The 15,305-nt window shown below is 37.1% G+C and overlaps 9 long non-coding RNA genes across 9 annotated transcripts; all 9 read left to right on the forward strand.

Annotated features, from left to right (window-relative positions):
• Positions 1-6,814: 6,814 nt before the first annotated feature.
• On the forward strand, positions 6,815-7,622 carry LOC107662155 (uncharacterized). Its single transcript, XR_001631186.1, has 3 exons — positions 6,815-6,888; positions 7,391-7,445; positions 7,580-7,622. It is a non-coding gene; the product is annotated as an uncharacterized LOC107662155 (long non-coding RNA).
• LOC107662156 (uncharacterized) lies at positions 7,618-8,372 on the forward strand. Its single transcript, XR_001631187.1, has 3 exons — positions 7,618-7,635; positions 8,141-8,195; positions 8,330-8,372. It is a non-coding gene; the product is annotated as an uncharacterized LOC107662156 (long non-coding RNA).
• Positions 8,368-9,122, forward strand: LOC107662157 (uncharacterized). The gene is made up of 3 exons (XR_001631188.1): positions 8,368-8,385; positions 8,891-8,945; positions 9,080-9,122. It is a non-coding gene; the product is annotated as an uncharacterized LOC107662157 (long non-coding RNA).
• Positions 9,118-9,872, forward strand: LOC107662158 (uncharacterized). Its single transcript, XR_001631189.1, has 3 exons — positions 9,118-9,135; positions 9,641-9,695; positions 9,830-9,872. It is a non-coding gene; the product is annotated as an uncharacterized LOC107662158 (long non-coding RNA).
• On the forward strand, positions 9,868-10,622 carry LOC107662159 (uncharacterized). The gene is made up of 3 exons (XR_001631190.1): positions 9,868-9,885; positions 10,391-10,445; positions 10,580-10,622. It is a non-coding gene; the product is annotated as an uncharacterized LOC107662159 (long non-coding RNA).
• On the forward strand, positions 10,618-11,372 carry LOC107662160 (uncharacterized). Its single transcript, XR_001631191.1, has 3 exons — positions 10,618-10,635; positions 11,141-11,195; positions 11,330-11,372. It is a non-coding gene; the product is annotated as an uncharacterized LOC107662160 (long non-coding RNA).
• Positions 11,368-12,122, forward strand: LOC107662161 (uncharacterized). The gene is made up of 3 exons (XR_001631192.1): positions 11,368-11,385; positions 11,891-11,945; positions 12,080-12,122. It is a non-coding gene; the product is annotated as an uncharacterized LOC107662161 (long non-coding RNA).
• LOC107662162 (uncharacterized) lies at positions 12,118-12,872 on the forward strand. Its single transcript, XR_001631193.1, has 3 exons — positions 12,118-12,135; positions 12,641-12,695; positions 12,830-12,872. It is a non-coding gene; the product is annotated as an uncharacterized LOC107662162 (long non-coding RNA).
• Positions 12,870-13,622, forward strand: LOC107662163 (uncharacterized). The gene is made up of 3 exons (XR_001631194.1): positions 12,870-12,885; positions 13,391-13,445; positions 13,580-13,622. It is a non-coding gene; the product is annotated as an uncharacterized LOC107662163 (long non-coding RNA).
• The last annotated feature ends 1,683 nt before the right edge of the window (positions 13,623-15,305 follow it).

Genomic DNA, 15,305 nt, shown 5'->3' on the forward strand with positions numbered 1-15,305 from the left:
GGGCCGAACCCAGCAGAGCACCGGCCCCCGGATCAAACGATGTTAAAGAAATAACATCATCCTCCAGCAGCTTACTCTCGTCGACAGCCGACGAGCGCGAGAGGGAAAACCCCTTTTTAAACTCATCAGCCGAATCCACCTGCGATCCCCACGAGCCCATCCTCCTCCGTGCCTCAGCAGCGGTGGGTCCTGAGCCGCGGGAAGCAGATGGCTGCCCCCCTTTCCTCGAAAAGAGAGACAAACGAGAGCGGAGCTTTTCATTAAAATATGCTCGCAATGAATGCGGATTGCCCCCTCAAGGACATCGTGTGAGTGCTCTTTGCCCAAATAAACAACGCAGAGATCGTGTGTGTCATCAGGTGTCAAATAACGACGACGCGGATGCACACACCCTCTAAACGCTTTGCTAGTGCTCGCCATAATGATAGGAATATAGATCGCTCTTACCATGGAAATGCACGCTTCAAACAAAACGGTCAGTGAAGACGAAGAAGAGAATGACGTTCTCCCGGCGCCTATTTATACTATAATCGCAACGGTAGTGATGTCATGGGCTGTCGCCGGCCAACGTGTTGTTGGTGTTTTTTCAATGTATGCTTCAGACACGGGTCACGACGAGGCGACCCCTAGAGGACGCAGTTCGAAGTTCCCTTGAAAGGGAACTGCTATTATTGTTTCTTTATTGATCAAAGCTTTCCTAAAATCTGATTCTAATTTGATAATTGAATCCATTGTTCCTCTTCCACGTCTAAAACCACTTTGATATGGAGAGAAAAAGTTATTCTTCTCCATATTATACATCAACCGGTCAGTAATAATTTTTTCCATTAATTTACATAAATGTGAAGTTAATGCTATTGGTCTATAGTTTAGAGGGTTACTTGGATCTTTACCCGGTTTCTTAATAGGGATAATTAACTTCTTTCCAACCCTGGGGTAAAACCCCTTCCTCCCATACCCTGTTATAAAATTCCAGAATTATACTCAATGATTCATCACTTAACTTTTTTAACATAACATAGCTAATTTCGTCTTGTCCTGGAGTTGAAGCCTTAGTGTTTTTCAATGCTCGCTTTAGCTCCGGAAATGAAAATGGAACATCTAATGGGCTATTTTTAGCTCTCTTTATTTCCCTTATGTATGGATGTTCTATTAACAGCTTCTCTCTCATATCCTAACTTTCCTTCGTCAGGTTATCTGAGCTATTAACTTTTGAAAATTCTTTCCTGAACATTTCTCCTTTGTCTTTATCACATACTGCAATTTCTTCCCCAATATTTAACACCGGATAATCATATTCTCTCCTAATTCCACTCATCTTTGTAATCATACTCCACACTTCCTCAACTGGAGTATTTTTCCCAATTTCATCACAAAACATTCTCCAATACTCTTTCTTCACTACCCTTATTATTTTCCTAGTTTCTGCCTGAGTTTTATTATATATTATCATATTTTGCCAGTTATGAGTCCTCTTCAGTTTTTCGAATGCCTTCCTTTTCCTTCTAACTGCTATTGAACATTTCTCATTCCACCATGGAACTATTTTTCCCACTCTCTTTCCTGAACTTTTTGGAATGCATTCACTTGCACCATTACGAATTGCTGACATTACCTCTGTATATATCTTCTCAATTCCTATTTCTTCATTCACCTTTATCAATTTCAATCTTTCCTCACACAAGATTTTTAATTTTTCCCAATCAGCTCTCTCATACTTCCATTTTCCTGTATTTCCTTGATTAACATTTCTTACCTCATTATTTACAATAGAACTAATTATAGGAAAATGATCACTCCCAATTGTACAATTCCTTAGAACCTCCCAATTTATTATTCCACCCAGCAAATTTGAAACAAATGTTAAATCTATTCCAGATTCCCTACCTGTATTTACATCCCAACGCGTGTAACTTCCATCATTTATGCAGACCAAGTTTTTCCTTTCTATCACCTCTTCAATGATTAATCCATTTGTATCTGTTAATAATCCACCCCATAAAGTATTATGAGCATTAAAATCACTGCACCATATTACTCTTTCTCCACTTAATCCTTTTATTTCTTCCATATTGTTTTGTGCCAATCTTTTACACGGATTATAACATTTTATTATGACATAATTCTTCATTCCAGACCATATTTCTACAACGATATACTCCATAGTCACCCCTTTCTCCACAACTCTATAAGGCATTCCTTCTTTTATAAACGTAACACAACCCCCACCTTTACCATCTTCCCTGTCCCTTCTCACATACCCCTTTAACACAAAATCTAACCTAGAATTCAGCCATGACTCTTGTATACATATAATATCTGGCTTTTCCTTCATTTGAATAATATATCCTTTAAACTCTTGACCATTTGCACAAAGGCTTCTAGCATTCCATTGTAAGACAGTTAACAAACCTTTATCCAACCCATAACTCCTGGCTTGACTGAGACTCTGTATTGAGACTCTTCCTAATGTCTTCACACTTCAAACCCTTTATCTCTAGAAATCTTTCTGCTGCCTTGATAATTATTTGTATCTTTTCTGTTCTTCTTTCTGTTTGGGCAGTACAGTTAATTACCTCTACCATAAAGAGCACAGATTGTTTTTATTTACCAACATTGTATCTTCTGTTACTCCTCCCTCTCCATTTTTTTCCCTGTATCTTCACTTCTCTTTTCATACACCATTCGTTCTGTCCCACTTGGCTTATTCCTAACCCTTACTACCTTTACAGCCTCAGCATAAGTTAGATTATTTTTTAACTTTCTCCTGTTGTACCTCTGCTGCCCTTTTCCTTACCTCACACCCACCATATGCCGCATTATGCCTTCCTCCACAATTGCAACATTTCAGACCAACTCCTTCATCACACTTCCCAAATTCATGCTCCCCTCCACAACGCGCACATCTAATTTTAGCTTTACATACTGATGCAGTATGCCCATACCTCTGGCAATTATAACACCTCAACGGTGGGGCTATGTATTCCTGAATCGGGTAGCTGATAAAACCCATCTTAATCCGATCTGGCAGTTCTTTCCCTTCAAACTTTAGACGCACTGACAAACTATCTACTTTTCTTCCATCTCTATTCATCTGTAAACGGACTGCATCAATGACCTTTCCTCCATCTAGATTCTTTTTTAATTCCTCCATATTAACTCCTAACGGAACGCCATTTATCACACCAAACACCCACGACGTCTGTCCTACAATCTTAAAGCTCATCACCGACTGCTTTCCCACTGCTTTTAGTTTTATAGCTTTGCTTTTCTGCTCTTCATTCATACAAGTTATCAATAAAGCACCATCTTGCAGCACTTTTGCAAACTCTATCTCACCTACTAATTTCCTCAATTCGTATGTCAACGTCAACGGATTTATTCCTGAAACTCCTACCGCTTCTTTAAATTTTAATATTACCCTAAATCCACCTATGACCTTATTTCTTCCATCCCCTTCTTCCTCACTCGCTACCGAACTACTTTCTGATCCTTCCTCCTTACCTTTTTCCCTCTTTTTAGATTCCTTCTTTCCTGATCTTCCCTCTGTGTCCACCCTACCTCCATATCATCCTCCTCTTCACCTGTATCATCCATTCTTAAATTCTCTGATCCATTACCCGTTCGATGTCCACGAGCTTTATTCTTCGTATTTTTTTAATTGCTTGATTTAGCCGCCATGATCCTCTGATCCAAACTCCTGCCAGGCACTCGTCCGAGGCCCAGACCCACCGAGTCGCAGCTCTTCCCCTTTACCGCACTAACCTTTCTTCATCCGAATCACACGTTGTCCAGCTTTCCCTCGGTTAGTAATTTTGTCCGACTTGAGACGGCGCAGACGCCACGTCACTGTCACGTGTGGCATCAAAGCAACGCAAGAGCGTTTCGTGAGCAGCAGGTGTTACGAGATTTTTGGTTTCCGAGATTTTCGGTTTCAGTGGGCGGAGCATACATGAATATTCATGAGTTTCTCGGACATGCGCGTGGAACCAAGTGGAACTGAGAATTTCAGTTCACGCTCCTTGTATCTCAGCAGGTTTAATGGAATATATATATTTTTTAAAAGGTAAATATATTTACAGTGTTGCACAAACTACATTTGTTTATCATTTCGTAACAGTTTATAATGTTTTTATTAGTTTACAGTGCACGTTTTGTGCAGTCGTCCCTGACTGAATGATTGCAGGCATTATTTGTGTAATGTTAGGATAAAGCACAGCAAACTTCAGCTAGTTGTAGCCTAATCATTGATTTCAGTTCTTTGTGCTCTTCATTTCTAGCTTGCGATGCTTTATACCTGTGTCTAGTGTTGTCACGGTACCAAAATTTCAGTATTCGGTACCAATACCAGTGAAAATCCATGGGGGAGAGTTGAGGGTTGTTGATGGCGGGGCATTGGCGGCTGAAAATTAGTTTATGGAAAAATTGGATACCACTAAGATATGTTTTTATGGAGCCGGGTTGGATCTGTTTGAAGTGGTGGAGAAAAGTTGCAAAAGAAGAAACAGTTGTGAGAGAGAAGTCAGGAAATTGAAGCTTGTGGTGAGAATGGAAGGTTTTGAAACAGTTCCAAGCCGTCCAGTATGAGCTGAGTGTTCTTGGAGAAACGGCTTGGAGGATGAGATGGGTGGATAAGTCGTGAAGATGGAGGAGAGGGTGGTTTACTGGAACGTCAGGTCCGAATAAGGAGGCACTGGTGTGGGTGACTGGTCTGCCTGAGGAGTTAATGATCTGAATTTCTGAAAGGCAAAACGGGAAAAAGAGTCAGCAATTGAGTTTCTACAACCTGATATATGGACTGCTTTAATTATGAACTGGTTGCAGGCAGACGTCCAGATCAAACGTCTTAGGAAAGGCATGATTTCCGTGGAACTGGATCTGCCTTTATTTATGCAGTGGTCTGCTGCTGAGTTGTCACAATAGAAGAGGATGCTTTTAGAGGCCCATTCTTTCCCCCATAAAGTCGCGGCGACGACGATTGAGTAGAGCTCGAATAGAGCGGAGGAGAAGGATGGTTTCAAATTTAGGAGTTCGGGAGGCCATGTTGAAGCGAACCCGCGCCCTTGGAAATACCCCCCGAATCCAACTGAGGGGGCTGCGTCTGTGAACAGGTGCATGTCGGTGGCTAGTGCGACGTGGGCGTTGTAGAAAAAGGTGAGGCCGTTCCATTGATTAAGAAACAAACGCCAGAGATTGAGATCTGCTCTACACGATTCATTCAGGGTGACTAAAGTCGGGGACCGTTTAAGTCGGGGACCGAGGATGCTAGAGAGAGAAGGTGGGAGATAAAAGGGCGGCCTTGGTGATATGATGAGGAAATCATCTAGCAGATGAATTATGTAGGGGATGTTGTAATTGTTAGCAAGGATCCAGCACAGGGCTTTGGAAAGCGTGTCAAAAATCTTTTGGGCTGCTTTTACAACCGAAAGTCAGGCGGACGGCTAAATAGTATTTGTTACGCCAGTGTACTCCGAAGAGATGCCAGAAATCGGGGTTTAATGGCATGACTTTGAAGGCTGACGTGATGTCGATTTTTGCTAACCATGCTCCGTGGCCGACGGATTTGATTAGTTGAATTGCTTGGTCGATATCGTGATAGTGTAAAGAGAATTCTGAGAGGGGGATTAGACTGTTGATGCTGGAGACGGAGCACTCGTGGGGAGCGGAGAGATCGATAATGATGCGCTTCTTTCCCGAGAATTTTCTGGTGGCTATACCGATAGGGTTTATGCGATGTAGGTCGAACGGGGGGGAATCGAATGGGCCGATCATAAAATTAGAATCCACCTCTTTTGCGAGGAGGGAATCTACGATATCTGGTTCTGACAGTGCGGATTGTAAGTTATTACAGACAAAAGTGGCATCTGGAAGACTTTCAAGACCGGGATCAAAACCTTGTTTTAGGCCGGAAAGCAAATAGTGAGTAAAATTTTTGTCAGGGTGATTTTTTAGCTCAAGAAATAACATTGAGTAATTCACAGAAGAAGAAGGTATTTTTTAGATCTTTATTGTTTTTTGCTGAAGATTTGTACACGGGGCAGACAGGGCGGGCGTGAGCACCGCCACAGAAATTACACACATGCAAAAAACGACATTTTTGCCTGAAACAGCAGAAATCTGTTGCAAACTTGGCGATTTGAAATGGAAGAATAACGACCTCTAAATGGGGCAGAGCGATCTGACCCGGACTGTGGCACATATGATGTAGATTTGATAGATTCGGAGGTAGGCTGAGACTGAGGGCTCGGAGAATTTTGAGTGATTAGTGGGCAGGAGTGGGACTGATGAACGAGAGACCTACGCTTTAAACCTGCGATTGTGTCGTACTTCCATGAATGGTACAACATATGAAATATCAGTTTATGTTCTGTGTTCATTCTCATGTGTCTGATGGTGCTTGTTAATGTTAATCTGAGTTTAATTTCATTACATTTTGATGACGCGAGTGGTTAATTCCTTGCTGCACAAAGTGAAATGCGCGCCAGTAATCGGCGGTGCATTTTGGGTAATGTAGTTCATGACTCAAAGCATGTTATATGTGTTAAAGAGAAGAAACGGAAACTGAGTTGTTACTTTGGTATTGTAAGTCGCCTGCATATTAGAAAAATGGGGCAATGTACTAACTAAATGATGTATTTGCAGATTGTGAAACCAGAACAGATGATTGTTGTAACACTGTCCCATTTCATGCTTGCAGGTATGAGTTATTGTGTTCATTTTGTTTTATGTTTTATTATTTAATTATCAGTGTTAATAAATCATATAAATTCTATATAAAAATGTGCCTTTGGCGTAATGCGTAATGCTGAGTGGAACAATTATTCAATTACAGTTACTGTAAAGAAAACAACCTGTAACATGAGTCTGTGTGAAACATTCTGAAGAGAGGTATGTGTCTCTGTTAATGGACAACTCAAACATGTTCCTAGAGCATATTAAATAGAAGTTACAATGAAATCAGAACAAAATATTTTGGTAATACCGTTGTTGACCCTGTTATGTGTAAAATTAGAGGTTGTACATGTTTAATACTTGCATAAACTGTATCGCTTTAAACCTGCGATTGTGTCGTACTTCCATGAACGGTACAACATCTGAAATATCAGTTTATGTCCTGTGTTCATTCTCATGAGTATGATGGTGCTTGTTAATGTTAATCTGAGTTTCATTTCATTACATTTTGATGATGCGAGTGGTTAATTCCTTGCTGCACAAAGTGAGATGCGCGCCAGTAATCGGCGGTGCATTTTGGGTAATGTAGTTCATGACTCAAAGCGTGTTATATGTGTTAAAGAGAAGAAACGGAAACTTGAGTTGTTACTTTGGTATTGTAAGTCGCCTGCATATTAGAAAAATGGGGCAATGTACTAACTAAATGATGTATTTGCAGATTGTGAAACCAGAACAGATGATTGTTGTAACACTGTCCCATTTCATGCTTGCAGGTATGAGTTATTGTGTTCATTTTGTTTTATTATTGTTTTATTAATTTTCAGTGTTCATAAATCATATTAATTATATATAAAAATGTGCCTTGGTGTAATGCATTATATTGAGTGGAACAATTATTCAATTACAGTTACTGTAAAGAAAACAACCTGTAACATGAGTCTGTGTGAAACATTCTGAAGAGAGGTATGTGTCTCTGTTAATGGACAACTCAAACATGTTCCTAGAGCATATTAAATAGAAGTTACAATGAAATCAGAACAAAATATTTTGGTAATACCGTTGTTGACCCTGTTATGTGTAAAATTAGAGGTTGTACATGTTTAATACTTGCATAAACTGTATCGCTTTAAACCTGCGATTGTGTCGTACTTCCATGAACGGTACAACATCTGAAATATCAGTTTATGTCCTGTGTTCATTCTCATGAGTATGATGGTGCTTGTTAATGTTAATTGAGTTTCATTTTACATGTTACATTTTGTTGACGCGAGTGGTTAATTCCTTGCTGCACAAAGTGAGATGCGCGCCAGTAATCGGCGGTGCATTTTGGGTAATGTAGTTCATGACTCAAAGCGTGTTATATGTGTTAAAGAGAAGAAACGGAAACTTGAGTTGTTACTTTGGTATTGTAAGTCGCCTGCATATTAGAAAAATGGGGCAATGTACTAACTAAATGATGTATTTGCAGATTGTGAAACCAGAACAGATGATTGTTGTAACACTGTCCCATTTCATGCTTGCAGGTATGAGTTATTGTGTTCATTTTGTTTTATTATTGTTTTATTAATTTTCAGTGTTCATAAATCATATTAATTATATATAAAAATGTGCCTTGGTGTAATGCATTATATTGAGTGGAACAATTATTCAATTACAGTTACTGTAAAGAAAACAACCTGTAACATGAGTCTGTGTGAAACATTCTGAAGAGAGGTATGTGTCTCTGTTAATGGACAACTCAAACATGTTCCTAGAGCATATTAAATAGAAGTTACAATGAAATCAGAACAAAATATTTTGGTAATACCGTTGTTGACCCTGTTATGTGTAAAATTAGAGGTTGTACATGTTTAATACTTGCATAAACTGTATCGCTTTAAACCTGCGATTGTGTCGTACTTCCATGAACGGTACAACATCTGAAATATCAGTTTATGTCCTGTGTTCATTCTCATGAGTATGATGGTGCTTGTTAATGTTAATTGAGTTTCATTTTACATGTTACATTTTGTTGACGCGAGTGGTTAATTCCTTGCTGCACAATGTGAGATGCGCGCCAGTAATCGGCGGTGCATTTTGGGTAATGTAGTTCATGACTCAAAGCATGTTATATGTGTTAAAGAGAAGAAACGGAAACTCGAGTTGTTACTTTGGTATTGTAAGTCGCCTGCATATTAGAAAAATGGGGCAATGTACTAACTAAATGATGTATTTGCAGATTGTGAAACCAGAACAGATGATTGTTGTAACACTGTCCCATTTCATGCTTGCAGGTATGAGTTATTGTGTTCATTTTGTTTTATTATTGTTTTATTAATTTTCAGTGTTCATAAATCATATTAATTATATATAAAAATGTGCCTTGGTGTAATGCATTATATTGAGTGGAACAATTATTCAATTACAGTTACTGTAAAGAAAACAACCTGTAACATGAGTCTGTGTGAAACATTCTGAAGAGAGGTATGTGTCTCTGTTAATGGACAACTCAAACATGTTCCTAGAGCATATTAAATAGAAGTTACAATGAAATCAGAACAAAATATTTTGGTAATACCGTTGTTGACCCTGTTATGTGTAAAATTAGAGGTTGTACATGTTTAATACTTGCATAAACTGTATCGCTTTAAACCTGCGATTGTGTCGTACTTCCATGAACGGTACAACATCTGAAATATCAGTTTATGTCCTGTGTTCATTCTCATGAGTATGATGGTGCTTGTTAATGTTAATTGAGTTTCATTTTACATGTTACATTTTGTTGACGCGAGTGGTTAATTCCTTGCTGCACAATGTGAGATGCGCGCCAGTAATCGGCGGTGCATTTTGGGTAATGTAGTTCATGACTCAAAGCATGTTATATGTGTTAAAGAGAAGAAACGGAAACTCGAGTTGTTACTTTGGTATTGTAAGTCGCCTGCATATTAGAAAAATGGGGCAATGTACTAACTAAATGATGTATTTGCAGATTGTGAAACCAGAACAGATGATTGTTGTAACACTGTCCCATTTCATGCTTGCAGGTATGAGTTATTGTGTTCATTTTGTTTTATTATTGTTTTATTAATTTTCAGTGTTCATAAATCATATTAATTATATATAAAAATGTGCCTTGGTGTAATGCATTATATTGAGTGGAACAATTATTCAATTACAGTTACTGTAAAGAAAACAACCTGTAACATGAGTCTGTGTGAAACATTCTGAAGAGAGGTATGTGTCTCTGTTAATGGACAACTCAAACATGTTCCTAGAGCATATTAAATAGAAGTTACAATGAAATCAGAACAAAATATTTTGGTAATACCGTTGTTGACCCTGTTATGTGTAAAATTAGAGGTTGTACATGTTTAATACTTGCATAAACTGTATCGCTTTAAACCTGCGATTGTGTCGTACTTCCATGAACGGTACAACATCTGAAATATCAGTTTATGTCCTGTGTTCATTCTCATGAGTATGATGGTGCTTGTTAATGTTAATTGAGTTTCATTTTACATGTTACATTTTGTTGACGCGAGTGGTTAATTCCTTGCTGCACAATGTGAGATGCGCGCCAGTAATCGGCGGTGCATTTTGGGTAATGTAGTTCATGACTCAAAGCATGTTATATGTGTTAAAGAGAAGAAACGGAAACTCGAGTTGTTACTTTGGTATTGTAAGTCGCCTGCATATTAGAAAAATGGGGCAATGTACTAACTAAATGATGTATTTGCAGATTGTGAAACCAGAACAGATGATTGTTGTAACACTGTCCCATTTCATGCTTGCAGGTATGAGTTATTGTGTTCATTTTGTTTTATTATTGTTTTATTAATTTTCAGTGTTCATAAATCATATTAATTATATATAAAAATGTGCCTTGGTGTAATGCATTATATTGAGTGGAACAATTATTCAATTACAGTTACTGTAAAGAAAACAACCTGTAACATGAGTCTGTGTGAAACATTCTGAAGAGAGGTATGTGTCTCTGTTAATGGACAACTCAAACATGTTCCTAGAGCATATTAAATAGAAGTTACAATGAAATCAGAACAAAATATTTTGGTAATACCGTTGTTGACCCTGTTATGTGTAAAATTAGAGGTTGTACATGTTTAATACTTGCATAAACTGTATCGCTTTAAACCTGCGATTGTGTCGTACTTCCATGAACGGTACAACATCTGAAATATCAGTTTATGTCCTGTGTTCATTCTCATGAGTATGATGGTGCTTGTTAATGTTAATTGAGTTTCATTTTACATGTTACATTTTGTTGACGCGAGTGGTTAATTCCTTGCTGCACAATGTGAGATGCGCGCCAGTAATCGGCGGTGCATTTTGGGTAATGTAGTTCATGACTCAAAGCATGTTATATGTGTTAAAGAGAAGAAACGGAAACTCGAGTTGTTACTTTGGTATTGTAAGTCGCCTGCATATTAGAAAAATGGGGCAATGTACTAACTAAATGATGTATTTGCAGATTGTGAAACCAGAACAGATGATTGTTGTAACACTGTCCCATTTCATGCTTGCAGGTATGAGTTATTGTGTTCATTTTGTTTTATTATTGTTTTATTAATTTTCAGTGTTCATAAATCATATTAATTATATATAAAAATGTGCCTTGGTGTAATGCATTATATTGAGTGGAACAATTATTCAATTACAGTTACTGTAAAGAAAACAACCTGTAACATGAGTCTGTGTGAAACATTCTGAAGAGAGGTATGTGTCTCTGTTAATGGACAACTCAAACATGTTCCTAGAGCATATTAAATAGAAGTTACAATGAAATCAGAACAAAATATTTTGGTAATACCGTTGTTGACCCTGTTATGTGTAAAATTAGAGGTTGTACATGTTTAATACTTGCATAAACTGTATCGCTTTAAACCTGCGATTGTGTCGTACTTCCATGAACGGTACAACATCTGAAATATCAGTTTATGTCCTGTGTTCATTCTCATGAGTATGATGGTGCTTGTTAATGTTAATTGAGTTTCATTTTACATGTTACATTTTGTTGACGCGAGTGGTTAATTCCTTGCTGCACAATGTGAGATGCGCGCCAGTAATCGGCGGTGCATTTTGGGTAATGTAGTTCATGACTCAAAGCATGTTATATGTGTTAAAGAGAAGAAACGGAAACTCGAGTTGTTACTTTGGTATTGTAAGTCGCCTGCATATTAGAAAAATGGGGCAATGTACTAACTAAATGATGTATTTGCAGATTGTGAAACCAGAACAGATGATTGTTGTAACACTGTCCCATTTCATGCTTGCAGGTATGAGTTATTGTGTTCATTTTGTTTTATTATTGTTTTATTAATTTTCAGTGTTCATAAATCATATTAATTATATATAAAAATGTGCCTTGGTGTAATGCATTATATTGAGTGGAACAATTATTCAATTACAGTTACTGTAAAGAAAACAACCTGTAACATGAGTCTGTGTGAAACATTCTGAAGAGAGGTATGTGTCTCTGTTAATGGACAACTCAAACATGTTCCTAGAGCATATTAAATAGAAGTTACAATGAAATCAGAACAAAATATTTTGGTAATACCGTTGTTGACCCTGTTATGTGTAAAATTAGAGGTTGTACATGTTTAATACTTGCATAAACTGTATCGCTTTAAACCTGCGATTGTGTCGTACTTCCATGAACGGTACAACATCTGAAATATCAGTTTATGTCCTGTGTTCATTCTCATGAGTATGATGGTGCTTGTTAATGTTAATTGAGTTTCATTTTACATGTTACATTTTGTTGACGCGAGTGGTTAATTCCTTGCTGCACAATGTGAGATGCGCGCCAGTAATCGGCGGTGCATTTTGGGTAATGTAGTTCATGACTCAAAGCATGTTATATGTGTTAAAGAGAAGAAACGGAAACTCGAGTTGTTACTTTGGTATTGTAAGTCGCCTGCATATTAGAAAAATGGGGCAATGTACTAACTAAATGATGTATTTGCAGATTGTGAAACCAGAACAGATGATTGTTGTAACACTGTCCCATTTCATGCTTGCAGGTATGAGTTATTGTGTTCATTTTGTTTTATTATTGTTTTATTAATTTTCAGTGTTCATAAATCATATTAATTATATATAAAAATGTGCCTTGGTGTAATGCATTATATTGAGTGGAACAATTATTCAATTACAGTTACTGTAAAGAAAACAACCTGTAACATGAGTCTGTGTGAAACATTCTGAAGAGAGGTATGTGTCTCTGTTAATGGACAACTCAAACATGTTCCTAGAGCATATTAAATAGAAGTTACAATGAAATCAGAACAAAATATTTTGGTAATACCGTTGTTGACCCTGTTATGTGTAAAATTAGAGGTTGTACATGTTTAATACTTGCATAAACTGTATCGCTTTAAACCTGCGATTGTGTCGTACTTCCATGAACGGTACAACATCTGAAATATCAGTTTATGTCCTGTGTTCATTCTCATGAGTATGATGGTGCTTGTTAATGTTAATTGAGTTTCATTTTACATGTTACATTTTGTTGACGCGAGTGGTTAATTCCTTGCTGCACAATGTGAGATGCGCGCCAGTAATCGGCGGTGCATTTTGGGTAATGTAGTTCATGACTCAAAGCATGTTATATGTGTTAAAGAGAAGAAACGGAAACTCGAGTTGTTACTTTGGTATTGTAAGTCGCCTGCATATTAGAAAAATGGGGCAATGTACTAACTAAATGATGTATTTGCAGATTGTGAAACCAGAACAGATGATTGTTGTAACACTGTCCCATTTCATGCTTGCAGGTATGAGTTATTGTGTTCATTTTGTTTTATTATTGTTTTATTAATTTTCAGTGTTCATAAATCATATTAATTATATATAAAAATGTGCCTTGGTGTAATGCATTATATTGAGTGGAACAATTATTCAATTACAGTTACTGTAAAGAAAACAACCTGTAACATGAGTCTGTGTGAAACATTCTGAAGAGAGGTATGTGTCTCTGTTAATGGACAACTCAAACATGTTCCTAGAGCATATTAAATAGAAGTTACAATGAAATCAGAACAAAATATTTTGGTAATACCGTTGTTGACCCTGTTATGTGTAAAATTAGAGGTTGTACATGTTTAATACTTATTCGAGGTTGATCCTTTGGTGCATCCAGTGTTCCGCTACATGGATGTTGAAGTTATTTGAGACAGTGACATTTTGTTTTCAATAGTGATTCACACTCAAAATCCAGGAAAATGTTAGTCATGGAGGATGCCATTAATAAAGTAAAGTTTTCCTGAATTTTGAGCATTAATCACTATTGAATCCTTGTTACAAACTAAAAAGATTTATGCACCAAAACAAGACAACATAGGAGACGAGAGTGTGATGTTAACGTCCTTGTAGAATCTGCTGTATAAAAATATGACATAATAAAGCTAAAAAAAACAATTCTTCACTTGATTCTGGCATTTGATACAGGACATTACCATTCAAAAGTCTGGGATTACTATGATTTTGTATATTTTTGTTCTTCAAGGATGCATTAATTTAATAAAAATGACAGAAAAGACATTTATAATGTAAAAAAAGATTTATATTTCAAATAAATGCTGTTCTTCTAAACTTTCCATTCATCATGGAATCCTGTCGCTGTATAATGGTTTCCACACTTCATTAAGCAGTACAACCATATTCAACTGTGATAATAATCAGAACTGTTTCTTGTGCAGCAAGTCAGCATATTAGAATGATCTCTGAAGGATCATGAGACACTGAAGAGAAGTTGAGATCTGACATCACAGGGGGAAAAACTTTATTTTAAATTGTAAAGTTATTTCACAATGTTAATGTTTTTTAATATTTTTAATCTGATGCAGTTCGGGAACATGAACAAATAACCTTACTAATGCAAATCCTTAGAACATAATTGTATATATCATATCAAAACAAGCACACTTATGAACATTTGTTAATAAAATTATTTTTAACATGAAATTAGTTTCTTATTCCATTCCATAAAATGCAGTGAAGTATTTGTTTTCTCATTTACAGTGTACCAAATGTAGGCTACTTTTTAAACTTTTGTCCATACAATTGTTTAAACCAAAATTTTACTAATTAAAGAAACACTTCCATGCTTGTGTGTGTGGTCTTAGATTCCTATTCATTTTGTAAATATAGCCTAAGACTAACAGTTTAAGAACAATCACACCAGGATAGATGGAAAACGATTAGTCCACAAATGCAAGTTTATTTCAGCTGTTGTACTCAAATGATAACAACAGACATAGATTTAAAGCATTGCAAGCTACAGCACAACTAACTGAAATCAAAGTAAGTTAAGTGTGCTGAATGTCTGCAATCATTCAGTCAGCGACGACTGCACAAAACGTGCAAACTAATAAAAACATTGTAAACTGTTACAAAATGATGAACAAATGTAGTTTAGGCATAGGTTTGTGCAACACTGTAAATATATTTATCTTTTTTAAAATATTCCATTAAACCTGCTGAGATACAAGGAGCGTGAACTGAAATTCTCAGTTCCCTTTCATGGGAACTTCGAACTGCATCCTCTAGGGGTCGCTATGGGGAACGCCTCGTCGTGACCCATGTCTGAAGCATACATTGAAAAAACACCAACTCGTTGGCCGACGACAGCCATG

Source organism: Sinocyclocheilus anshuiensis, unplaced genomic scaffold (assembly GCF_001515605.1).
Source record: "Sinocyclocheilus anshuiensis isolate Anshui unplaced genomic scaffold, SAMN03320099.WGS_v1.1 scaffold1253, whole genome shotgun sequence".
Taxonomy (NCBI): Eukaryota; Metazoa; Chordata; class Actinopteri; order Cypriniformes; family Cyprinidae; genus Sinocyclocheilus; species Sinocyclocheilus anshuiensis.